Below are 26,459 nucleotides of genomic sequence, written 5' to 3' on the forward strand. Positions count from 1 at the left end.
ATTTTTTTCAACTGCCCCTGAACACATTTAATGTTATCCTATGTGTCCATGCACACAATCACGTTTTTTGGCGTTTCAAAGCAGTTGGGTTTAGGGCCGTTTTTCCAAACCCAAAATTTTGGGTTCAGAGGCTTTCAGCTTTCGCGTTTTAGACGCAAATCGCGGCAAATCGCGGCCAAACGCGATACCGGCGTTTTGCCGCGATTTCGTTTATAGGCGTTTTTAAAGGTGACCTATTTTTTTACATTAGAAATCTCAAAAATGATGGCAAATGATGAAAAACCATAAAAAAAACATAAAAAATGTAATTGCTTGCATTGCATTGTGGACAATCCACAACTTGTGGCAGGTCACGTGGCCAGTGGACAATCCACAACTTGTGGCAGGTAACATGGCCAGGTGACGTGGCAAGTGTACAATCCACAACTTGTGGTAGGTGACGTGGCCAGGTGACGTGGCAGGTGATGTGGCCAGGTGACGTGGCAGGTGACGTAGCCAGGTGACATGGCAAGTGGACAATCCACAACTTGTGGCAGGAAACTTGGCCAGGTGACATGGCAGGTGACGTGGCTTGGTGACGTGGCCAGTGGACAATCCACAACTTGTGGCAGGTGACGTGGCCAGTTGACGTGGCAGGTGACGTGGCCAGTGGACAATCCACAACTTGTGGCAGGTGACGTGGCCAGGTGATGTGGCAGGTGACGTGGCCAGGTGACATGGCAAGTGGACAATCCACAACTTGCGGCAGGTGCCGTGGCCAGGTGACGTGGCCAGTTGACAATCCACAACTTGTGGCAGGTGGGGTGGCCAGGTGACATGGCAGATGACGTGGCAAGTGGACAATACACAACTTGAGGCAGGTGACGTGGCAAGTGGACAATACACAACTTGTTGTAGGTGACGTGGCCAGGTGATGTGGCAGGTGACGTGGCCATGTGCCGTGGCCAGTGGACAATCCACAACTTGTGCCAGGTGACGTGGCAAGTGGACAATTCACAACTTGGCAGGTGACGTGGCCAGTTGATGTGGCAGGTTACGTGGCCAGTGGACAATCCACAACTTGTGGCAGGTGACGTGGCCAGGTGACGTGGCAGGTGATGTGGCCAGGTGACGTGGCAGGTGACGTGGCCAGGTGACATGGTAAGTGGACAATCCACAACTTGTGGCAGGTGACGTGGCCAGGTGACATGGCAGGTGACGTGGCAGGTGGCGTGGCCAGTGCACAATCCACAACTTGTGGCAGGTGGCGTGGCCAGGTGACGTGCAAGTGGACAATTCACAACTTGGCAGGTGACGTGGCCAGTTGATGTGGCAGGTGACGTGGCCAGTGGACAATCCACAACGTGTGGCAGGTGACGTGGCCAGTTGACGTGGCAGGTGGTGTGGCCAGTGGACAATCCACAACTTGTGGCAGGTGACGTGGCAGGTGATGTGGCCAGGTGACATGGTCAGGTGACGTGGCCAGTGGACAATCCACAACTTGTGGCAGGTGATGTGGCCAGGTGACGTGGCAGGTGACGTGGCCAGGTGACATGGCAGATGACGTGGCCAGGTGACGTGGCCAATCCACAACTTGTGGCAGGTGACGTGGCCAGTTGACGTGGCAGGTGACGTGGCCAGTGGACAATCCACAACTTGTGGCAGGTGACGTGGCCAGGTGATGTGGCAGGTGACGTGGCCAGGTGACATGGCAAGTGGACAATCCACAACTTGCAGCAGGTGACGTGGCCAGGTGACGTGGCCAGTGGACAATCCACAACTTGTGGCAGGTGGGGTGGCCAGGTGACATGGCAGATGACGTGGCAAGTGGACAATACACAACTTGTGGCAGGTGACGTGGCCAGTTGACGTGGCAGGTGGCGTGGCCAGTGGACAATCCACAACTTGTGGCAGGTGACGTGGCCAGGTGACGTGGCAGGTGATGTGGCCAGGTGATGTGGCAGGTGACGTGGCCAGGTGACGTGGCAAGTGACACGCTAAATACACGTACACTGCTGCTCTCTCAGCTGCTCTGGTCTCACAAAATAGCTGAAATGGTTAAATAATATTGTTTTTTGAGCTTAGGGAGGGTCTTATGATGTTTCTTAACCAAATGCTTATAAACGCAAACGCGGTAAAACGCGGTAAATCGCGGTAAAACGCCGCAAAAACGGCGTTTTAAACGCCGGTTTTTGCGTTTGAAAACTTGTGTTTAGATGAGTTTGCATTTGCTTCTCGTGTGCATGGGGCCTAAGAATGAATGGCGAGGCTGAATGGTCCGAGGCCCACACGGCCACGCTCTTTTCAAAAAGTGACAGCTGGTATGGGGTAAAATATAAACGACATATATTCAGCACAGACCAAATATTAATAGATAATTTGAGTATAAATAAAACTGCTAGCTGACACTCAAGGATAATCCAAAATGCCTCCACAAATCATAAAACAAAATAGAGCTGTGCAATACATTAGTCCATATAAAATGATCCAGTGGTAAGAGCTCCTGTGTACAAGCAAATAAAGAGCCTCCTTAAGTGCAATAATGGACAAGACGGTAAAACAGTGATTGCAGTCCCTCCACCACAGATAGTCAAGCCTCGACCTGAAAACAGGTCACACAGCTTTTGACCCACAGCTGGAGTATCGATCTCATATGGTCTAGCCAATTGTCTCCCCAAACATACGGACAAAAGAAGGGGACAATCTAGTGCTCTCCATTTAACAGGTTTATTCAAAAATAGTAATCTACTTACAAGCATAGCACTCAAGCCGAGTGCAGGCAAACGAGCGTGTCACAACAGTGAAGGGTTTCTAACCAGGAAGATGGCCGCGGGTGACGTCAGACATGACTCCTCCCCCGTACACGTTACATCTGTAGGCGGGACTTTTTCAGCGTGGGGTTGGATACACGTCGATGGCACGCTTGTATAAACACTAAATAAAACAGAGCGGCTGCAGGAATCTTATACCCCACAGTTGATACAGAAGAAGGTTTAAAAAAAAAAAAAACTATTTTGTAAAACAAATGGTATATGCATAGCAAAAAATATCTGGTGCCGTCTTCATATGGAAAGCTGTCAATTCCACTTAGGACTCTTTCACACGGAGCGGATCCGTATTGATCCGCTCTGTTAGCCCGTTTGGCTCAGCAGGGATTCCTCCGTTAATCCCCGCTGAGCTGTCGGCGGACAGGGCGGTCCCCGCACACAGTGCAGAGACCGCCCTGTCTCTCCTCCGCTCTCCCCTATGGGGAATCAGATGAATACGGACCGTGTGTCCGTATTCATCCGATGCATTCCCCCGGAAGGAAGAAAAATAGGGTTTTCTTCCGTCCGCAAAAGCGGATCTTTGCGGACGCGGATGGTTGCGGACGTTAGCGGATGCATCAGCCGCTAACGTCTGCAATCCCATAGGGATACATTACAGGTCCGTAAACGGACTTGTAATAAACGGACCGGTTGTCCGTGCGTGTGAAAGGGCCCTTGCTGTATCAAGTCAAGGTTCATGGCCAGTAAAACACATTTGGCTTATTTTATCAAATGCGTTTTCCCTTGAAATGCATCAAAACACGTACCAACATACATAGGCACACATTTACACACAATGAATGAATACATTTCAAAGGTTTTCCAGCGATTGCAAAATAAAACCACATCTAGCAAAAACTGCAAGTGTAGCTCTTGCCAAATGCAAAACACAGAACTTGACAATCCCTTTAAGGCCTCGTACACACGATAGGTTAACCAGAGGACAACGGTCTGAAGGACCGTTGTCCTAGGTTAACCTATGAAGCCGACTGATGGTCCATCGTGCGTACACACCATCAGTTAAAAAAACAATCGTGTTCAATGCTTCCAAGCATGCGTCGACTTGATTCTGAGCATGCGCAGGTTTTTAACCGATGGATGTGCCTACAGACGATCGTTTTTTTCCCCCCATCGGTCAGGATTCCAAAGGTTCATTTAGAAGCAAGTTGTTTTTTTTTTTAACCTAAGGTTAAACAACCTATGGGGCCTACACACGTTTGGTTTGGACCAATGAAAAAAGAGATTTTTAATACAGCTTACCTGTAAAATCTTTTTCTTGGAGTACATCACGGGACACAGAGCGGCATTCATTACTATATGGGTTATATGGAGTACCTTCAGGTGTAGACACTGGCAATCTCAAACAGGAAATGCCCCTCCCTATATAACCCCCTCCCATAGGAGGAGTACCTCAGTTTTGTAGCAAGCAGTATGCCTCCCAAAATGGTCCTCAAAAAAGAGGGGTGGGAGCTCTGTGTCCCGTGATGTACTCCAAGAAAAAGATTTTACAGGTAAGCTGTATTAAAAATCTCTTTTTCTTTATCGTACATCACGGGACACAGAGCGGCATTCATTACTATATGGGATGTCCCAAAGCAATGCTTACAATGAGGGGAGGGAGAACATCTCCAAGACAAAAGGATTTCATTTAGAGATATACTCAAATCATAATAAATCCAACTTAGTTGAGAAAAATAAAATTTTTAAATTTAACTCGAACAAGAGGAGCCCCCGGAATCCGAGGGTCTCAAACTGCAGCCTGCAGCACTGCCTGCCCGAAGGCAGTATCAGTATTCCTTCTTACGTCCAACTTGTAGAATTTTGTAAACGTGTGGACAGAAGACCAGGTTGCCGCCTTGCAAACTTGAGCCATAGAGATCTGGTGGTGTGCTGCCCAGGAGGCGCCCATGGCTCTAGTAGAATGAGCCTTTAATGATACTGGAGGAGGCAACCCTTTCAAGCCGTAGGCCTGAGTGATTAATTGCTTAATCCACCTAGAAATGGTGGACTTTGCAGCTGCCTGCCCCTTCTTGGGCCCATCCGGTAGAATGAACAGTACATCTGTCTTCCGGATCTTCTTTGTAGCTTTAAGATAGGCCTTCATGGCCCTGACAATATCCAAGGTATGCAGCAACCCTTCCTTTCTGGAAGTAGGTTTAGGGAAGAAGGATGGTAATACCAAATCCTGGTTCAAATGAAAACTGGATATGACCTTTGGAAGGAAGGAAGGATGAGGGCGGAGAACGACCCTGTCCTTATGAAAAACAAGATATGGTTCCTTACAGGATAAGGCTGCCAGCTCCGAAACTCTTCTTGCGGAAACTATGGCAACCAAAAATACTAACTTCCTTGTCAGTAGAACCAAAGGAATATCAGCCAACGGCTCAAACGGTTGTTTCTGTAAACTTGACAGAACAAGATTTAAATCCCACGGACAAAGCGGGGATTTAACTGGAGGTCTAATACGTAAGACCCCTTGAAGGAAGGTCTTAACCAGCGAGTGGGGTGGCCAGCGGCCGCTGAAACCACACTGACAGAGCAGAATCTGTCCTTTGATTGTGCTTAATGCCAATCCTTTATCCACTCCTAGCTGGAGAAAACTTAATACTCTATCGATGGTAAATTTGCGAGAAAGCCATCGCTTGGACTCACACCAGCCTACATAGGCCTTCCAGACCCTGTAATAAATCACCCTAGAGACCGGTTTCCTGGCTCTGATTAGGGTAGAGATTACTTTCTGAGACAGACCTCTACCCCTGAGAATCAGGGATTCAGCTTCCAGGCCGTCAAATTTAGATGCCGTAAGGCAGGGTGGAGGATCGGACCTTGCGATAGCAGGTCTGGCCGTAGAGGAAGAGTCCACGGGTCTCCCACTACCATCCTTAAGATTAGTGAGTACCATGCTCTTCTGGGCCATGCTGGAGCTACCAGGATGACTGGTATGTGCTCCACCCGGATCGGATCCTGCGCAGCAGGCGGGGTAGTAACTGGAGCGGGGGAAACGCATAAAGAAGTTTGAACTGATGCCAAGGGCAAACCAACGCATCGGTTCCGCAGGCCATCGGATCCCTTGAGCGGGACATGAACCTGTCTAGTTTCTTGTTGAGTCTCGATGCCATGATATCCACGTCCGGCACTCCCCATCTTTGGCAGAGTGCTTGAAAGACTAGTGGATGCAGAGACCATTCCCCCGGCCATAGAGTCTGGCGGCTTAAGAAGTCCGCCTGAAAGTTGTCCACTCCTGGAATGAATATTGCCGATATGCAGGGCACATGAGCCTCTGCCCATAGAAGAATCAAGCTCACCTCTCTCTGAGCGGCTTGACTCCTGGTTCCCCCTTGGTGATTTATGTATGCCACGGCCGTGGCATTGTCTGATTGAATTCTCACCGGGAACCCCTGCAATTTTGACGTCCAAGCCCTGAGGGCTAGTCGAGCAGCTCTGAGCTCCAAGATGTTGATGGGCAACTGCTTCTCTGGCTTTGCCCAAGTACCTTGGCGAGTGCAACCATCCAAAATTGCTCCCCAGCCCGTCAGGCTGGCGTCTGTGGTCACTATCTTCCAAGCCACTGGGCTGAAAGACCTCCCCTTCAGTAGATTCTGAGGGTCTAACCACCAACACAGACTTTGTCGGACTCTTGATGAGAGCGGCAACGGGATATCCAAGGCCTGTGGCCTTCTGCTCCATGCTGACAGGATGGCTGCCTGTAGGATGCGAGTGTGGCTCTGGGCGTATGGTACCGCCTCGAATGTGGCCACCATCTTGCCTAGTAACCTCATACATAGGCGAATAGTCGGTTCTTTCTTGCTTAGAACCAGTAGGATTAATTCCTTGATGGCTTTTACCTTCCTCAGAGGTAGGAACACTCCTTGTTGTTCTGTGTCTAATCTCATGCCGAGATATTCCAACTGCTTTGTGGGCTGGAAAGCTGACTTTTCTCGATTTAGGACCCAGCCGAACCTCTCGAGGTATTGGACCGTGAGGGCCACTGCTCGCTCCAAGCCGGGAGACGAGTGATCTATGACTAGGAGGTCGTCCAGGTATGCTAGGATCGTGACCCCTTGGATCCTTAGTTTGGCTAGGATTGGAGCTAGGACCTTCGTGAACACCCGGGGGGCCGTAGCCAACCCGAAGGGAAGCGCCACGAATTGGAAGTGACGCGAAGCCACCATGAAGCGTAGATATCTTTGATGTGGCTGATAAATTGGAACATGAAGGTAGGCATCCTTTATGTCTATGGACGCCATGAAGTCGTCCTTCTGGAGTGTGGCAGCTGCTGACCGCACGAATTCCATCCGAAATGAGCGGATCTTTAGATATGCATTTACCATCTTTAGGTCCAAAATTGGCCTGACATCTCCATTGGATTTTGGGATGATGAATAGGTTGGAGTAGAAACCCAGCCCCTGTTCCAGGACTGGTACCTCTACTATTACTTCCTGGGAAAGTAGATGATCTAATGCCGATCTTAATGCGGCTCCCTTTTCCGGATCGTTTGGAATCCTCGACTTCTGGAAATGAGGAGGAGGAAACCTTAGGAAATCTAATTTGTAGCCTGTGGCCACGGAAGACCGTACCCACTCGTCGGGAATGCTGGCTTCCCAAATCTCTGAAAAGAGTCGCAGCCTTCCCCCCACCTTCGTGGGTGGGGGCGCCCCTTCATAAGGTTGGCTTGGGGGCTGGTTTTGCTGGTTTGCGAAACCACTGCCTTTTGCCTCTAACAGCCTGTCCTTGTGATCTGCTGTTGAAGCCGAAGTTTGCTTTTGCAGGAGGCCGTCGATACTGCTTGGCATTAGAGGGCCCCTGCCCAGGGGAATACTGTCGTTTAAACGCAGGTCCCTGAACCTTCTTCTTAGTTGGCAAGAGAATACTCTTGCCGTTTGAAATGGTCTGAATGTATTTATCTAGGTCTTCTCCGAAGAGTCGTCCTCCATGGAAGGGGAACCCTACCAGGAGCTTCTTGCATGGGGGCTCAGCCTCCCAGCTTTTTAACCATAAGAGTCTTCTCATATGGATAAGGGATAACGATAAACGTGACGCTTGCTGGATAGAATCCTTGATTGCGTCTACCGTAAAACATATGGCCTTAGGGACATCCGAAAATTTTTCTGCCTGCTGGGCCGGAATAAGTTTAAGCATCTGCTTAAATTGATCCGATAATGCTTGAGCGACCCCAATCGCAGCCACAGCTGGCTGTACTACTGCCCCTGCAGTAGTGAAGGAGTTCTTAAGTAGTGCTTCCAAGCGCTTATCAACTGGATCCTTGAACACCTGTATGTTTTCTACAGGGCATGTTAACGATCTGTTAACACATGAGATGGCTGCGTCCACTGCAGGAGTAGCCCATCTTTTGGAAAATTTTTCTTCCATAGGATATAGGACAGAGAACCTTTTAGGTGGTAAGAAGATCTTATCTGGCTTGTTCCAATCTTGGAACAAAATTCCCTCTAATAGAGGATGGATCGGAAACACAGCATTGCTTTGAGGCGCCCTCAGTGAGCCCAAAGCTGAAACTGTCGATACCTGGAGATCTGGTACTGGCAAGTTGAATGCCCTATGGACCAAGTCCGACAATCCTTGAATCCACCAGCTCTCCCTCAGGGAGACTGCCCCAGACTCCTCTGTATCCGGGTCTTCGATCCCTGAACCTACTTGGTCCTTGTCCAAGAGGTCGTCCAATTCCCCTGAGGAAAGGACCTCCTCTTCTGAGGGTCCGCGCTCGGGCGACGGAGATCTATTCCGCTTACTGCCCCGCATAGCTGCGGCTATCATTTTTCCCATGCTTTTCTGCATCTCTTTTAAAGAGGTGAGTAATACCTCCTCCGTGACCATCTTAGGGTTGGACTGACCTGCGTCAGCTCCAGCCCCAGATCCCGATGGCCCCAAGGCTCCCTGTAGGGAAAACAGCGGCATACCATGGTACAATACCGAGGTACACCTGCTACCTATTGGTATTTGGAACTATAAAAGTTAATTGTCCAAACACCTGTTTGGGGGATAAAAAAATGCTTCCTCTCCCCTAGATGACTTTTTTTTTTTTTTTTTTCGTTTTTGTTTCAAATCCAGGAAAGAAAAAACATTCTGTCCCCCTGAGTAGTATTGCAAAGAAAAACTATGAAATGGAAAAGAAACAGCCTATTTCTAGGCTTGAAAAAACAGTCCTCTGAAGACTGCAATATCCTTTCTGGCCACTGTGTGTCCTCGGCGCCCCGTGCTGCCGCTCTGGTCTTTCTCCTCAGTTCCAACGTATTGAATGGAACAAACAAGGAAGGGCCGCCCCTTCCTTTAAGCCACTGACCCGCCCTTCCCCCCCAGCAATCTCAAACAGGAAATGCCCCTCCCGACAGGAGGGGGGGGGGGGGTTTTGGGAGGAAGGGACCTCTCTGTTCCAGCAAACTGCAGCCTGCAGCCTGGAACCATGAGGAGGTCAGCGTTTTGCCTGCTTGCAGGCTCTGAGGAGGAAGACTGAATGGAGCATCGCCTGGAGGCCTGCAGGTAAGCAAAGCTCTCTGACACACACATATATTTTTATATAACACAGGCCCCACTCAATGCTTTTCCAACACTACAAGGGAGGTCACATCTTATGGGGAATAATACATAGAGAGCCATCCTATCTTTATGATATGTGACTAGTTTGCCAGATGCAGTGCATAACTTTAGGCATGTCCCCTGTGACCCCCCAGAAAAAAAACCTGCTAAGAACCAAGTTCCGCAAGTTTTCCCCTCACTTACCTGCTCCATGCCGCAGGACTTTGCCAAGCAAGAGGCCCAATCTTCCCCCATCTCCGTGGGGATGTCTAGACCTTCAGGCCCTGGGTTCCTATGAAGGATCCACTGTCCTGGGCCCATATAGCACCCTGGCAACAGAAAACTTTAGGTACCCAAAGGTTTCTAAGTTCTGGGCCCAGGGTCCAGCTCTCTAAAAAGAAAAGCATTATGGGCTATACCCCAAGGGTTTGGGGTCCGGTTACTGACCACTTTAGCGCTGAGGCTTTTTTGGACAGAACCGGTAGCTCACCTAATCCCAAGGATGCGGAGGCAAGCTAAACCATGACTAACACCTAAGACACTGGCGTAAAAACTGAGGTACTCCTCCTATGGGAGGGGGTTATATAGGGAGGGGCATTTCCTGTTTGAGATTGCCAGTGTCTACACCTGAAGGTACTCCATATAACCCATATAGTAATGAATGCCGCTCTGTGTCCCGTGATGTACGATAAAGAAACAGTCCATCAGACCGTTGTCCTCTGGTTAACCTATCATGTGTATGAGACCTTACTATTTAGACACAAGCAACAAAATGACACAACTATGAAAATCACTTGAGACATAAAGGCAAAAAGATATAAAACAAAAAACAATTCTGTTCTGATGTTCAAAATTAAACAGATGCACACCCAACACCCTAGTGCGCTTTTGATATGCTTTTCCAGGGCAATAAATGCACATGAAAACTATTCCCCATTAAATCCTACACAACCTTTTATACTGCAGGTACAAAGCGCTTTAAAAAGTCCTGCATACTGCATCTTTTTAAAAAGCACACCAAAAGGGCACCTTCCATTGCAAGTCAATTGGAAAGCATCAGTGTAAAAGAGCGCCAAATGGTTATATTTGGGACCAATTCACACCACCTGCGATAGGCTGTGTTACCCAACACAGGCAAAATGCAACAAGATGAAAGCATAGTTTGCCATAGGCACAGTTCAACGTGTTGTGTTCATGTGCACTGGGTGAAAATTGAACATCCTGCATTTAAAAACGCACAACACCACGCTACAACACATCAGCGTGCTGGAACCACATGTAAAGAAGTGTATTTTAGCTACGGCTTTAGAGAAAAAATCCCTGCATATCAATGCATTTTACTAATCTCTGCTCAAAAGCATGTAGGTTGCTTCATCGTGTGCTAGATGCATCCAAGTGGTGTGAATCCAACACTTAACACATTGAAATGCAGTCTATTATACAGATTAACAGACTGAAGACAGCTTTTAGGATAGGACAATTTGAAAGCTCAGTACTGAAAATTATAGTGAATGTCGTTCAGATGCTCAAATAGAATCTCAACTGTAGATAAAAATGATAGTATTGCCCATAAAAATCAATAAGATAATAGTATTCTACTGCAAGCTACTTTCACACTGAGGCAGTCATTTTAGCGCCTGAAAAGTCTCTCATGCCTCCCTGGTGTGAAAGTCTGAGTGCCAATGAGGAGGCAGAGTCCACAGGGAGCCGAGGCACTTTTATACATCACTGTATCAAGATGGGGCTCAGGCGAGTAGTAGTGAAAGCTTGGGGGGGGGGGGGGGGATGCTGCACACAGGTTTACCTTCATGCTTGGAATGCATGTAGGTAAAAAAAAACTTGAGTCTTTACAACCACTATACATAGTAGGTGAGGATGAACGACCACAACATACAAGGAATTCCACATCCTAACCGCTCTTACAGTAAAGAACCCTCTACGAAGTTTAAGGTTAACCCTCTTTTCTTCTCATTCTAAATGAGTGGCCACACGTCTTATTAAACTCCATTTTGCGGAAAAGTTTTATCCCTATTGTGGGGTCAGCAGTACGGTATTTGTAAATTGAAATCATATCTCAAACGTCTCTTCTCCAGAGAGAACAAGTTCAGTGCTCATAACCTTTAAAATCGGAACTAAAAGCATTTTACAACAGTCTGCAAGCAGGCAAACTATTATTGCAGAAGAGACAAAAAAACACTGGATGACGAAAATATCCCAGGTGGCAGCGAATGAGAAAGTAGGAAAAAAAAAAAAAAAAAAACCACCACCACCATACCAATTCCTTTCTCACAGCTCATTATACAACCAAGTGAGAAACATTTATGTGGAAAGTTAAAGGGGTTGTAAAGGTATATGTTTTTTCACCTTAATGCATCCTACGCATTAAGGTGAAAAAACATCCGACGGTACCCCCCCCCCCCATTTTACTTACCTGACCCCTCGAAAGTCCCGCGCGCGTCCACGTGATCCTCTTCGGTTCCCAGCCTGGCCGTCGATTGGCTAGGCTGGACGGAGTGATAGCAGCGCAGCCATTGGCTGGTGCTGCTGTCAATCACAGCGGATGACGCGGCGGGGCAGAGTGATAGTCGCCGGGGCTACGCCTGCCGCTGTATAACAGGAGCGTGCTCGGAAAAGCTTTCCACCATGCAAGTTCGCTTGCATGAAGGTGGAAAGCTTTTGCGAGGAGGAGCAGAGAAAGCCGCCGAGGGACCCCCGAAGACCGGATTTGGGGGACACTCTGTGCAAAACGAGCTGCACAGTGGAAGTAAGTATAACATGTTTGTTATTTAAAAAATATAATAAAAAAAAATTCTGCCTTTAGTGTTCCTTTAAGTTTCCCGGTTTAAAGCGGTGTTCTGGCCAAAATTATACTTTTGAGATACTACCCCTATAATACACAAGCCTTATGTATTCAAGTAAAGTTATGCTATAAACTAAGGTCAGTTTTGTATTTTTGCAACATTGTTTTCTTACTTTATAAACTTGCAGCAGACCATGGCCATCTGTGTGCGCATCTGAAGCCAGACTGTAAATCTTGCCATCTTATCCTGTTGCATGCTGGTTACCCAGCATGCCCCTGCAGTTCTCGCACATGCTCAGTGCAGCACAAGCAGTGTAATGGTTTGCAGGTCAGGCTTCCATAGCAACGGCAGCGTCAGAGGAAGTTGCCGTCCCTTAGCTATGAAAACCTCTCCTCGAACCAGGTTTTACTGAATGTACTTGTACAAGAAACACAGAAAGCTGCTGCAAAAGTGAATACTTTTAAAAAGATACTAGTAGTAAACTATATCACTTGTTTTTGTGTAGATCTATACATACACACTAAATTAGCCCCCCCATCACCACACTGCTCTTTTAGAAATCGTTTTTACATGCTGTGGCTGTGCTGTCTTGTCTCTGCAAACAGAGCCGAGATACTTACAGCCTTCAATTGGATTTTAATGATGCTACCCTTTTTGTGCTCCACACGCATCCACCGCCGATCACTTTGAATGGGAAGCTTGGGAACAATGGCAACAGAAGCCTGGTTACCCTTTTCAAAAATGGCGCTGACCGCTGCCTCGCATCATTTCCAGTTTGCAAATAACGCAATGCTACAACCAGGCAATTCCCATTGCCTCCTGGGATTGATGACACACCTCTTCCAGGAGGCATTGTAAAGCCGGAAATGATGCATGGGGCTGCGGCAGAGAAGGGAATTGAAATTACAATAAAGGAACAAAGTAAGTGAAAAAAAAAAAAACATCCAATTTGTTAATTGTACAGACAAGATTGGGATGCAGAGGAGTTCAAAATGTGGGTGGAACTCCGCTTTAAGGACTCTTCATACTTATGCATGAACACTTTTTTTGTGCTGAGCGGTGTTGTGTTAAACCTGTTCTTTATTTTGAACGGACTTTCAACATGCCAACACAAAAATAGAAACACACCCCACTAAATATTTTGTCAATTCAGCCCACCATGACACACTTCAATGCATTTATGGCACACTACAGTGCAGGTTCATTTAAACCTTTCCCTGCCTAATATCATTTTTGCCCTGCAGATTACCTAAAACTCCCCAAAACAGTATATATTTTCAGAAAGCAGACACCCTACAGAATAGTGGTAGTATATTAAATTTCAGTACCAATATGCACTTAAAGCAGAGTTTCACCCAGAAGTGGAACTTCCGTTCATCTAAAATCATCCCACCCCTCCGATGTCACATTTGGCACCTTTCGGGAGGTAGCGGATACCAGTCTTTGACAGGTATCCCGTCCCCACTCCTGGGAGCGGGGGCCGTGGCAATCCAAGTCAGCAGCTCGGCCCCCCTCCCTCCTCTTCTGCCAGGCAATGAAAGAGTGCAGCGCACTTCAGGCATGGCGCAGTAGGGGCCCAGCTGCGAAGCCAAAAGGCTACACTGCTGGGTTTCCTTATTAGCAATGGCCATGGCAGCATGCGACCAGCCAATCCGAATATCATCCGTGGTGTCCTCATCGATGGACTCCAGCACAGGCACGTGTCCTAAGGTTAAAAGTCAGCAGCTGCACTGTGTTGTACCAAACGCCTATGTTTGATTGCACCTTGTAAAGAGATGCTTAACATGTCAAACCAAACTGTGTGCTCCCGTGAAATGGCAACAAGCTTCATTACACTTTATTTTTACATAGGCAACACTTTAAATGCCCCTACAGGTCATCAGGTTAGAGTTGAAGGCGAAGTTCACGTTTAATAACAGATTACACCTACATATAGGGGGTGTAACATTACTAAAAAAGCAGTCCCTGCACCCACCCTGAGCCCCCGTTCTCCCCGCACCCGCTGTCACAATTTAAAATAAAACGCAGCTGTGCAGGGCTTTGCCCACCCGGCCACGTCATTCATTCACAGATTTCTGTGAATGGGAGAACTACAACTACCCCCAGCCAGCGTGTGGCTGACAGCTTGTAGTTCTTATTGAACTACCAGGGCGATGAGGAGCACTCTTAGGTAATTAGTGTAGTTGTTGCTGAATGACGGGAAGAATCAACTGACAATCTGCAGGGGCCTTGAATTGCACTTAAAGGGGTTGTAAAGGTTTGTCTTTTATTTTCTAAATAGGTTCCTTTAAGCTAGTGCATTGTTGGTTCACTTACCTTTTCCTTCCATTTCCCTTCTAAGCCCTGGTTCACACTGGGTACGATTTGGAACGATTTGAGATGCGATTTGACATGTCAAATCGCATCTCAAATCGGCGGCAATTGTCGGCAATGGCACTGTCCTTATCAGTGCGACGCCGCATCTGCGATTTCAAAAAGTAGTTCCTGTACTACTTTTTGCGATTTCGGGCCGCGATTTACATTAAATTGCGGCCGAAATCGCGGCTAAATCGCAGCCGCGAAATCGCGGTAAAATGCGCGCATTTTACCGCGATTTTTAATTCGCAGCAGTGTGAACCTAGGCTAAATGTTTTTTCTCTTTGTTTGAATTTCTCACTTCCTGTTTCTCCTCAGTAAGCTTTCCCCCATCATCCGAGTGGTGAAAAGTCATTTAGAACAGCTTACTGAACAGGAACAGGAAGTGAGAAATTCAAACAAACAAAGAAAAAAAACATTTAGAAGGGAAATCAAAGGAAAAAGGTAAATGAACCAACAATGCACTAGCTTAAAGGAACCCATTTAGAAAATTAAAAATGAACCTTTACAACCCTTTAAGTGTAGTATCCATCTCTGGTTGTCCCGATGTGGGGAAGGAGGTCATGGTTGAATTGGAGGTGGTTGTAGGGGATGATGGAGGGCAGAGGGGAGCCTGTTCCCCCGGGATCTCATCCGGGAGATCCGTGTAGGCCTCAGATGCCGCGATCGCGGCAGCGCCATTTTGTGACTGACAGACCTTATGGCTCGGCTTGGTGAAGAAGGCCGTTGGCTTTTGTGGGTGGTAGTCCGTCATCCTCTTTCTGGACATGGTGCTCGGGTGTTCTCTGGGCTTGGAGAAGCCGGTTAGACGCGGACTCACCGCTGGATTGGGCCTGTGTCGCTCCGTTCCTCTCCCCTGGCAGACGAGCACCAAGTCTAAGCAGCCATCTCCGGCAGACCACGCCCCCTCAAAGCAGATCTTAAAAAAGGGGTTGTAAAGGTTTGTTTTTTATTTTCGAAATAGGTTGCTTTAAGCTAGTGCATTGTTGGATCACTTACATTTTCCTTCAATTTCCATCTAAATGTTTTTTTTTCTTTGTCTGAATTTCTCACTTCCTGTTCCTCCTCAGTAAGGTGTTCAGTAAGCTGTTCTTCCACCGCTCGGATGATGGTGGAAAGCTTACCGAGGAGAAAAAGGAAGTGAAAAATTAAAAAAAAAAAAAAAAAAACATTTAGAAGGGAAATCGAAGGAAAAGGTAAGTGCACCAACAATGCACTAGCTTAACTGGTTGCCAACCAGCTGCCGTCGTTTTACGGCCGCAGGTCGGCTCCCCTGCGCGAGAGCATGTAGCTATACGTCGGCTCTCGCGCAGGCGACTAGGACCCCGCTCGCCCCCGACTCCCGTGCCCGGCGGGCACACGTGATCGCTCATTACAGAGCGGGGACCGGGAGCTGTGTGCATGTAAACACACAGCTCCCGGTCATGTCAGGGGGAGAAATGCTGATCTTCTGTTCATACAATGTATGAACAGAAGATCAGTAATTTCCCCATGTCAGTCCACCCCCCCCCTACAGTTAGAACACACCCAGGGAACATACTTAACCCCTTCCCCGCCCCCTAGTGTTAACCCTTTTACTGCCAGTGGCATTTTTATAGTAATCCAATGCATTTTTATAGCACTGATGGCTATGAAAATGCCAATGGTCCCAAAAATGTGTCAGAAGTGTCCGAAGTGCCCCCCATGTCGCAGTACCGAAAAAAAAAACCACTGTAGACCGCCATTACTAGTAAAAAAAAAAAATAATAAAAATGCCATAAAAATACCCCCTATTTTGTAAACGCTATAACTTTTGCACAAACCAATCAATAAACGCTTATTGCGATTTTTTTTACGAAAAATATGTAGAAGAATATGTATCGCCCTAAACTGAGGGAAAAAAATGTTTTTTTTATAGATTGAGGATATTTATCATAGCAAAAAGTAAAAAATATTCACTTTTTTCAAAATTGTCGCTCTATTTTTGTTTATAGCGCAAAAACTAAAAAACGCAGAGGTGATCAAATACCACCAAAAGAAAGCTCTATTTGTGGGGGGAAAAAAAAGGACACCAATTTTGTTTGGGAACCACGTCGCACGACCACGCAATTGTCAGTTAAAGCAACGCAGTGCTGAATCTCAAAAAGTGCTCTGGTCTTTGACCAGCAATATGGTCCGGGGGTTAAGTTCTAAATGGGTTCCTTTAACTAAATAAAAAACGAACCTTTACAACCCCTTTAAGGACATGCTGCTTTCCCTCCAGACCTCCCTAATGACAGATCTGTCCCCCCTCTTCACTAAAATCACAGCAGATATGCACATTGTGGATGACAGAGTGTCCCATCTAGAGAACAGCATGGGGGAATGTACATCTACCGTGCCTGGTTGACTCCTATGATGAAATACAAAAGGAACAGATCTGGGTGAGGGCCAAGCTGGCCGATTTGGAAGACAGATTCAGAAGAAATAACTTGAAGCTGAGAGGGGTTCCAGAATCCATACTGCCTGCTGATCTCCCTAAATATGCAAAAGAGCTTATGCATATGATCTTCCCTGATGCATCACCTAGAGACCTGATAATTGACCGCATTCACATAATAGCCAAACCCTCACACCTTGCAGCCTCGGTCCCCAGAGACGTATTAATGGAGGATCCCTTTTTCCATTTTAAGGAGAAGCTGCTTACGTCTGTTAGAAATGGTCCGCCGCTGCCTGGACCATATGAGGGAGTCCTGCTTTTCCCTGACCTCTCTAAATACACATTACAAATGAGAAGACAACTCAACCCGATCACCAAGGACCTCCACAACCACAAGATCCAATTCAAATGGCGCTATCCGGCTACTTTGCTCATAACAAGAAATGGTGCTTCGCACGTGATCCAAGACCTGCATAAGGGAATGCGACTACTTCACACCTGGGGAATCCTCCTGGAGCCGCCGCAAGACCCTGCACCTCCGCTGGAGCAACGAAGTTCTCGCTCAACACGCCGCTCTTCCGCAAACCGTGACAACGGTTCAGGACCTTCAATTTGTGGGCATCTACATAGACAACACTCTCCCTGGCAATCAGTTCTCTTTGTTACAGCTGAAAATTGGACACTTGTTCCCCCTCTCCAGTGGTTTAGTTGGAAATTTAAATTCCTCTGCTCCATTTATAGCTTAAGTTGGTGGTAGCACCACCTTATTTCAGTGTTCTACGTACTCCAGTTTTTCTTGCTCGTTTTCGTTTGATAACTGTATTGCTTTTACAGCCGCTACATCGCACATGCAGAGAGTCATACTCCTGAACTCTACATCTTGAAGTGTCCGCTACAGTAGTCTCTGGTCTCCGTGCCCAGGAAGGCAAATTCTCCACGCCAAACTGTAAGTGATTGTATCTTTTCTACATTAACCACTGGGCACTTAAACCCCCTTAATAACACTGTACCCAAAAAAAAATGTTGTCCTTTTCCCACAAATGGAGCTTTCTTTTGGTGGTATTTAATCACTATTGGGTTTTTTAATTTTTAGCGCTAAAAAAGAAAAAAAAGACTGAAATTTCTGTAAAAAAATTAATTTTTCTTTTTTTCGGTTATAAAATTTAGCAACTTTGTAATTTTTCTTCATAAATTTTGGCCAAAATTTATACTGCTACATATCTTTGGTAAAAATAAAGTACAAATTGGTGAATATTATTTGGTCTTTGTGAAAGTTATAGCGTCCACAAGCTATGGTGCCAATATCTGAAAATTGTGCGGGGGTATTGCAGAGTACTGCGCAGGGGTATTGCAGAGTACTGCGCAGGGGGTATTGCAGGGATGGCTGGATCTGTGACTGCAATAGTCACAGATCCAGCCCACAGCGCTGCTGACACCCGCTCTCCTCCCACACTGTACCGATGGTACAGAGAGGGGGAGGGAGGAACCGGTGTCAAATGACGCCGGTTTGTTTACATGTGATCGCTCCGTCATTGGCTAGAGCGATCACGTGGTAAACAGCCGCTATCAGTGGCAATTTACCGCGATCCGTGATGTGCCGGGTCCACAGACTTCTCGTGTGCGCGCTATTCTGAGAGGACGTCCTCCCAGAGTTAAGGAACCCGCCTTGTAGACATATGTTGTCTATGAGGCAGTGATTAACTGGTTAATCGAAGTCGTTACCAATGGCGATCAAGGTTCTCTCCCTCAATGCAAATGGGTTGAACCACCCAGCAAAGAGACATTCCCTCTGGAAAACAGGCTAGACCTAAAATGCGACGTTACTATGTATACAGGAAACGCATTTTATTTCCACAGCTGCACCCGCTTGTGTGAATAACATTTTCCCCACATTTTCTCTGATCCCTTCACCTTTCAAAAAGAGGGGGGTGATGATAGCGGTGAAAGACACTACCACATTCCTACTGAAACATGTTGCTCTTAACCAGGAAGGTCCGTTATATTGTACTTGTATGTAACATAAATAACATTGACTATACCTTGCTAAAACGTATACGCTCCCAACGTCAAACAGGTCAGGTTTCTCCGCAAGGTGATGAAGGTAGTTCACTCCATAAAACAAAGACACTTAATCGCATGTGGAGATTTCAATCTTGTCCCGGAAGTCCATTTTTGACTCCACCACTGCGTCAAAATGCAGAGAGTCCGCCTTAAAAAAAATTTCATTGCCTATCAGGATAGTGAAATTGGAACAAAAATAATCCCGGCCCCCATCCGACGTGCTCTGCACAAATATTGTCCCTTAAACTCCTCCTCCTCCAATCTTACGACGAACCCAGAGGAAATTGAAAGCAATTTCTTACTCCACATCCAATAAAGCGGGTAAAGCCCACGCCACAACGCATCAAGGGTAGGAGATCAAAGAAAAGATTGACCACTTATTCCACCCCCACACGAAAGAGCCTAAAAAAACCCAGGCAATAGCTGATGCATTCAGTACATACTACAGTGACCTGTACAACCTGCGTTTAGATCACGATACACACTAACCCACTCTTGAAGACATTGATGATTTTCTCAGCACATAAGACTTCCATCCCCAACAACAGAACTGTCCAAACTAAACTACCCTTTCACAATACCAGAAGTATTAGCGACCATTAAAGCGGGAGTTCACCCATTTAAAAAAAAAAAAAAAAAAATCTCCCCTTAGCTTCCTGCTCGTTCGGTCTAGGGGAATCGGCTATTTATATTAAAATATGAGCAGTACTTACCGTTTTCGAGCTGCATCTTCTTCCGTCGCTTCCGGGTATGGGTCTTCGGGAGCGGGCGTTCCTTCTTGATTGACATTCTTCCGAGAGGCTTCGACGGTCGCATCCATCGCGTCACTCGTAGCCGAAAGAAGCCGAACGTCGGTGCGGCTCTATACTGCGCCTGCGCACCGACGTTCGGCTTCTTTCGGAAAATCGTGACGCGATGGATGCGACCGTCGGAAGCCTGTCAATCAAGAAGGAACGCCCATTCCGAAGCCCATACACCGGAAGCGACGGAGAGGATGCGTCCTCGTAAACGGGTAAGTACTGCACATATTTTAAAATAAATAGCCGATTCCCTAGTAAAAACGAGCATGAATCTAAGGGGGAAAAGTGCCCTCTAAGGGTGAACCCCCGCTTTAAATCTCTACCTTTGGGCAAGTCTCCTGGCCCAGACGGCTTACGGGGGAGTACTATAAACAATTTGCCCAACAGTTAGCTCCCAACTTAACACTATTTAATAACGCGCCCACCACCTCTAGGTTCCCACAAGAATCCTTGCAAGCACTAGTTGTAACCCTGCCCAAACCGGGAAAAGATCCAACACCCCCCCAAAATTTTCCGCCCAATTTCGCTTCTGAATCTAGACCTAAAAAATTAATGAGAAAACAAATCGCCACACAACTTCTCAACATCATGCCCACGCTGATCCACAGAGATCAATCTGGTTTCACAACCGGAAGACAGTCAGACGCCACAAAAAGGGTGATTGAAATCTTACACTATGCCAAGACCAGTGGAAGGCCTTCTCTGCTTCTAGCTTTGGACGCAGAAAAGGCGCTTGACAGAATCCATTGGGGATATCTACAACGGGTTCTCCAGAAATTTGGCTTCAATGGGCAGATACTAAATGTTCTACTTGCTCTTTACACGACCCCGTCGGCAAGAGTGTTCTCAGCAGATATGCTCTCCCAGCCATTCAACATAACCAACAGCACCAGACAGGGTTGCCCACTGTCCCCACTAATTTTCAATCTACTCATAGAACCCCTAGCATAACATATTAGACAGAACCCCAACAGCTGAGGTTTTAAGATAGGCTCCAAATCCCACAAGATCTGTCTGTTTGCAGACGATGTCATTCTTAGGTTAACAAATCCAACATCCTCACTGAAGGAAGCACAACAAATCCTTCAGTGGTTCAGCAAAGTCTCACTATTATACCAATATGAGTCTCATATTATACCAAATATTATACAAATCCTATATATACACTAGACCTAGATGCCACCACTAGGAACCTGCTCCAGACACAATACCCCAACGCATGGGCGGAACACGGAACATCTGGGGGTCCAACTGACAAAAACCACCAAAAACCTATTTAAATGTAACTTCAACCCCTTCCTCTCTAAACTCCAAAACGAGGTGCAAAACCTAGCCAAACACGAACTCTCCTGGTCAGGCAGACTTGCAGCATTTAAAATGATACATCTGCCCCAACTACTATATCGATTCCGGACAGTCCCCATTCCCATCCCGTTATCCTACTTTAAAACCTCTCCAAAACGACTTTGAACAAACTGCTGTGGCAAGGCAAGCAGCCCCGTTGTGCAAAACATTTGCTCACCAAACACAAATACAGAGGTGGCACAGGTCTATTGAATTTGAAGACTTTTACTGGGCATCAATACTGACCAGCTTCAGGGTTGGTTTCCACAGCCCCCCACACACTATGGGGAAAGTTGGAAATCGACAATAGTCAAACACAACAATCTCCGAGATTGGATCCTGGGGGGTCCCACATGGCACCCCCCGTCTCCAACTCGCTCCCTCCTACGATGAGAGCCTCGGCTCTTGCTTGGAAATCACTTGTAAATCAGGAAAAACTACATTCTAATAAGTTTTCCCCTCCTCTCCCAATAGACATTCCTATTTCACTATACTGAGATCTCGTGCTGACACATGGAAATCTAAAGGCATACGATACATACAAGACCTATACCAGGTAACACAATATTAACATTCCCGCAAAAGAACAAAAAAAGTTCAAACTTCACCATACGGAACTCTTCACATATATTCAAATTAAACCAGGGTTTGACAAATTCGCGATCGTTAGAGCGAGAGCAATAATTATAGCTCTAGACCTCCTCTAACTCAAAACATGCAACCTGTAGTTATTTTTAAACGTTGCCTATGGAGATTTTAAAAGGGTAAAAGTTTGTCGGCATTCCACAAACGGACGCAATTTTGAAGTGTGACATGTTGGGTATCAATTTACTCGGCGTAACATTATCTTTCACAATATGAAAAAAAAAATTGGGATAACTTTACTGTGGTCTTATTATTTAATTTAAAAAAAAAAGTGTATTTTTCCCAAAAAAGTGCGCTTGCAAGACCGCTGCGCAAATACGGCGTGACAGAAAGTATTGCAACGATCGCCATTTTATTCTCTAGGGTGTTAGAATAAAAAATATATATAATGTTTGGGGGTTCTAATTAGAGGGAAGGAGATGGCAGTAAAAAATTACACTTTTAGAATTGCTGTTTAACTTGTAATGCCAACGGCCACCACCAGATGGCGCCAGCTCACAGAAGGACTTTACAAGGCTGCAAAGCCGTGGCCTCAATTACCGACCGTCGCGGGCCCGCCACAATCGCGTGGCGGAGGAGGTGGGGGCGCACGGAGACACAGGATCCTGTGCCTCAGTGCGCCCCCTCCCCGCCGCGCGGGCGCCAGGTCACAATTTGTCACAATTGCGACCTGGGGCCCGGGATTGTCGACCCCTGAATTAAACATTGTTTATCTCCCAATGACCAACCTGTTTTACTCCCTCCCTCCTAAAACGTGTTAATTCCTGACTGATAACACCTCGAAACAGAAAAGGTATCTCCCTTATAAAACTTTCCACCAAAAACAGGTGTTCACCAAAGCTAAACCGCACTTCCATTGGGACGCAGACATTGGTCAAACATTCACGGACTCACATTGGCAGTAGCCCACCGCTCTAGCCGTTTCATTCTCCATTTTTGAAAAATCAATAAAAAAAATATTATATATATATATATATATATATATATATATATTATATATATATATACACACACACACACACACACACACACACACACACAATATATATACACACACACACACACACACACACAGGCACACCCCGCTTTAAGTACACTCACTTTACATACACTCGCGAGTAAGGACATACCCCCGAGTGTATGTAAAGTGCTGACAAGTACTGTACAGACATTTTTCAGCCACAGTAGAAGGAGCTGAAGCTTCAAAAGCATAGCCTGTCCTGTTCCAGTGTGCCCCTGACACCTCCACTACAGCCCCCCGACACCCCACTACAGCCCCTGCCCTGACCCCCTACTACACCCTAAAGTGAAAAAAGGGTATTGTTTCACTTTAAAGCGGATGTGCCACTAAAAAAATATATTAAAAGCCAGCAGCTACAAATACTGCAGCTGCTGACTTTTAATATAAGGACACTTACCTGTCCTGGAGTCCAGCGGTGATCGCAGCAGATGACGAGCCGATCGCTCGTCACCCTGCTGCTCCCCCTCCATCCACGGTGAGGGAACCAGGAAGTGAAGCGCTCCGGCTTCACTGCCCGGTTCCCTACGGCGCATGCGCGAGTCGCGCTGCGCCCGCCGATTGGCTCCCGCTGTGGCTGGGAGCCGAGTGTTCCCAGCATACAACGGGGGACGGACGGAAGGTAAGGAAAAACCCGTCCTTTGCCCGTATCGTAGGGCCGGAAGTGGGTGCAGATACCCGTCTGTAGACAGGTATCTTGCCACCCCCCTCCCCCCTGAAAGGTGTCAAATGTGACACCGGAGGGGGGGAGGGTGCCGATCAGCGGGACTCCACTTTAGAGTGGAGATCCGCTTTAAGAACATTTTCGTTTTACATACATGCTCTGGTCCCATTGTGTACTTAAAGTGGGGTATGCGTGTGTGTGTATCATATATGTATATATATATATATTTTTTTTTTTAACAAAAGGATCTGCTTTAACATCCCTGTTATTTTTCTGCAGAAAAAAAAAAGTGAGGCCCAGCTTTTCCCTCTTCTCTCTGCAGTGCTTAAAGGATGGATCAGAGTGATTTTTCTGTGCTGGAGCTGACCACCGCTGCATAGAGGGAGAAGAGCAAGGATTTAAAATCTCGGACCACTGCACTGACACCTCAACACCCACGGAGGCGAGAATGGGGGGTACACCAAGTCTATTGCACATGTAGATTTTACCTACCGTCACCTTACACATGCTTTTACAATGGCAATACCTACTGGTTTTAAATTGTGCCTACAGTGCTTTGTATTGCGAGTAGCTTATTTGCCGTTTCACAGGTTGATGCAGTTTTGATACTGGATATGTTTGGAACTTGCAACTCAAACAGTCCTTAATATTTATTAGAAAAACATTTGCACATTTTTCCTAAGAAGACCAAATCACAAATGAGGCAAATCTAATCTGCATACAGTAGTGACCTTTAAAGTAAACTGTTGTGGTCCACCATGCACATCTTACACAGAAAAATTATCAGAACTCCAAAATACATGGCATATTTTTACCAATTAAAAATAAATATTACCTCATCCAAAAACGACTCTAAAAGCAGGTAAAATACTGGACCATTGGACAAGGGAATCCTGCCAATAAAAAAAAAAAAAAAAAAAAAAATTATGTTAATACTTTAACCACTGACTGGAGAAACAGAGCGTAAAGGATATATAAAGCCAAAACGATATTTCATTATTACATGTTTAATTTTAAGATGGAGTAGCATGCTCAGTTAAACCTGAATTTACATGAGCCAGTGCCAAAACTTTTCTTTAAAAAATGTTAGCTGCCTGGTAGCTATGTTAATGCAAAGGCTTCAGTAATTTACCAGCCAAATTGTAGTTCCTGAACAAACTGGAGGGCCATAGTTTGAAGACCCATGGTTTAGGACATTTTTTTTTTTTTAGCACGGGAAAGATGATGTTACGCTGGAAGTAAATGGATAGCCAACATGTCACACTTTTAAAATGCGCACATATTCGTGGAATGGCAACAAACTATGGTACAAAATAAAAACCATCTCCATGTGTGACACTAAGTGTCTTTACAGGTTACCCGTTTGAAGTTACAGGGCAGTTTAGAGCTAGAATTATGCGCTCACGCCAATGTTCGTGGTGATAACCTGATGTGTGGTGCGAATACCATTTACATATGCATGCACAACATCCGTTGCAATAGAAATAAGGATGACAGGTCCTCTTTATGGAGAGATCTGGGGGTCAAAAAGACACCAAATCTCTCTATCTTTAGAAGAAAAAAAAAAAAAAAATTATGATCTTTTGCTTACAAAATAATAGTTACTTCCAGCCTGGACAGGAAGGGACATCATAACGTCACTCTGGTCCTTCAAGGCCATAGAAGCGATCAAAGAGAATCTTTGATTGCCTCTGGGACTAGCCAGCCGCACGTCAGAACGTTTCCCCAAGCAAGCCCATGGAAACAGTAGCCCGAGAAAGACACCAGCAAGGCGGGGGGGGGGTGCACCCCCTCTTGGCACTTTCTGAAAGCTTTCCAACAGCTCATGAGCCGCTAGGAATGCTTTCATGAGAAAGCCAGCCACCGACAGAAGAAAAAGATACCACGGTTACGGCTGATAGTTTTAGCCATAAACCCGGTAAACCATTACAAAGCCGCAACGTATATATATATATATATTATATATATATATATATACACATACTGTGGTCCTAAAGTGGTTAAAGCGGAGTTCTACCTGTTTGTTAGGTACATGTCCCTGCTTCCAAGAGATCTCACGGTGGTGGCGAGATCACTTGGAAGTTGCCCCCCCTCCTCCATCCCCCACAGCCGGGCCATTCAGAAAGTGTAGCGAGCTTCGTGCATACACAGTAGTGAGCCGGCTGTGAAGCTAAAAATGTGATGTAAAAAAAAATTTAATGTTTGACATAAATCATTTCAGAACTTTTTCCACCTTTAATGTGAGCTATAAAATCATACAACAAACTGAAATATTTTAGGTGGAGGGAAGTAAAAGTAAAATAGTATGTTTGCATAAGTGTGCACACCCTTACACTAATACTTTGTTGAAGCCACCTTTTTATTTTATTACAGCACTTAGTGTTTTGGGGTACTAGTCCATCAGCATGGCACATCTTGACTTGGCCACTCTTTGCAAAAACACTCCAAAAACAGCCCTCTTCAGATCACCCCACAACATTTCAGTTGGATTCAGGTCTGGGCTCTAGCTGGGTCATTCCAAAACTTTAATCTTCTTCTGGTGAAGCCATTCCTTTGTTGATTTGGATGGATACTTTGGGTTGTTGTCATGCTGAAAGATTAAGTTTCTCTTCAGGTTCAGCTTTCTAGCAGAAGGCTTTTGGTTTTGTGACAATATTGCTGGCTATTAAAGTGTTCATAATTCACTCTACCTTGACTAAGGCCGCTGTTTCAGCTGAAGAAAAACAGCCCCAAGTTTGATGGTTACACCAACCATGCTTATGGTGGGGAATGGTGCTTGGTGATGTGCAGTGTTGTTTTTAGCACCAAACATATCTTTTGGAATTATGGCCAAAAAGTTCAACCTTTGTTTTATCAGACCATAACACATTTTCCCCACATGCTTTTGTGAGACCCGAGATGTGTTTTGCAAAATGTATCCAGGCTTGGATTTTTTTTTTTTTTCTTCGCAAGAAAATGCTTCTGTCTGTCACACTCTGCCCCATAGCCCAGACATATAAAGAATACAAGAGATTGTTGTCACATGTACCACACAGCCAGTACTTGCAAGATATTTT

General features: G+C 46.0%; 1 protein-coding gene across 9 annotated transcripts in view; it reads right to left on the bottom strand.

Annotated features, from left to right (window-relative positions):
• Window positions 1-26,459, bottom strand: part of TBL1XR1 (TBL1X receptor 1) — a 187,778-nt gene that overhangs the window by 76,739 nt on the left and 84,580 nt on the right. For all 9 annotated transcript variants that reach the window (XM_040349399.1, XM_040349396.1, XM_040349392.1 and 6 more), the window contains one exon: window positions 24,239-24,296. The gene's annotated coding sequence lies outside the window, so the exon portion shown is untranslated. The remainder of the gene's footprint in view (window positions 1-24,238; window positions 24,297-26,459) is intronic.

This window comes from Rana temporaria, chromosome 4, assembly GCF_905171775.1.
Source record: "Rana temporaria chromosome 4, aRanTem1.1, whole genome shotgun sequence".
Classification (NCBI taxonomy): Eukaryota; Metazoa; Chordata; class Amphibia; order Anura; family Ranidae; genus Rana; species Rana temporaria.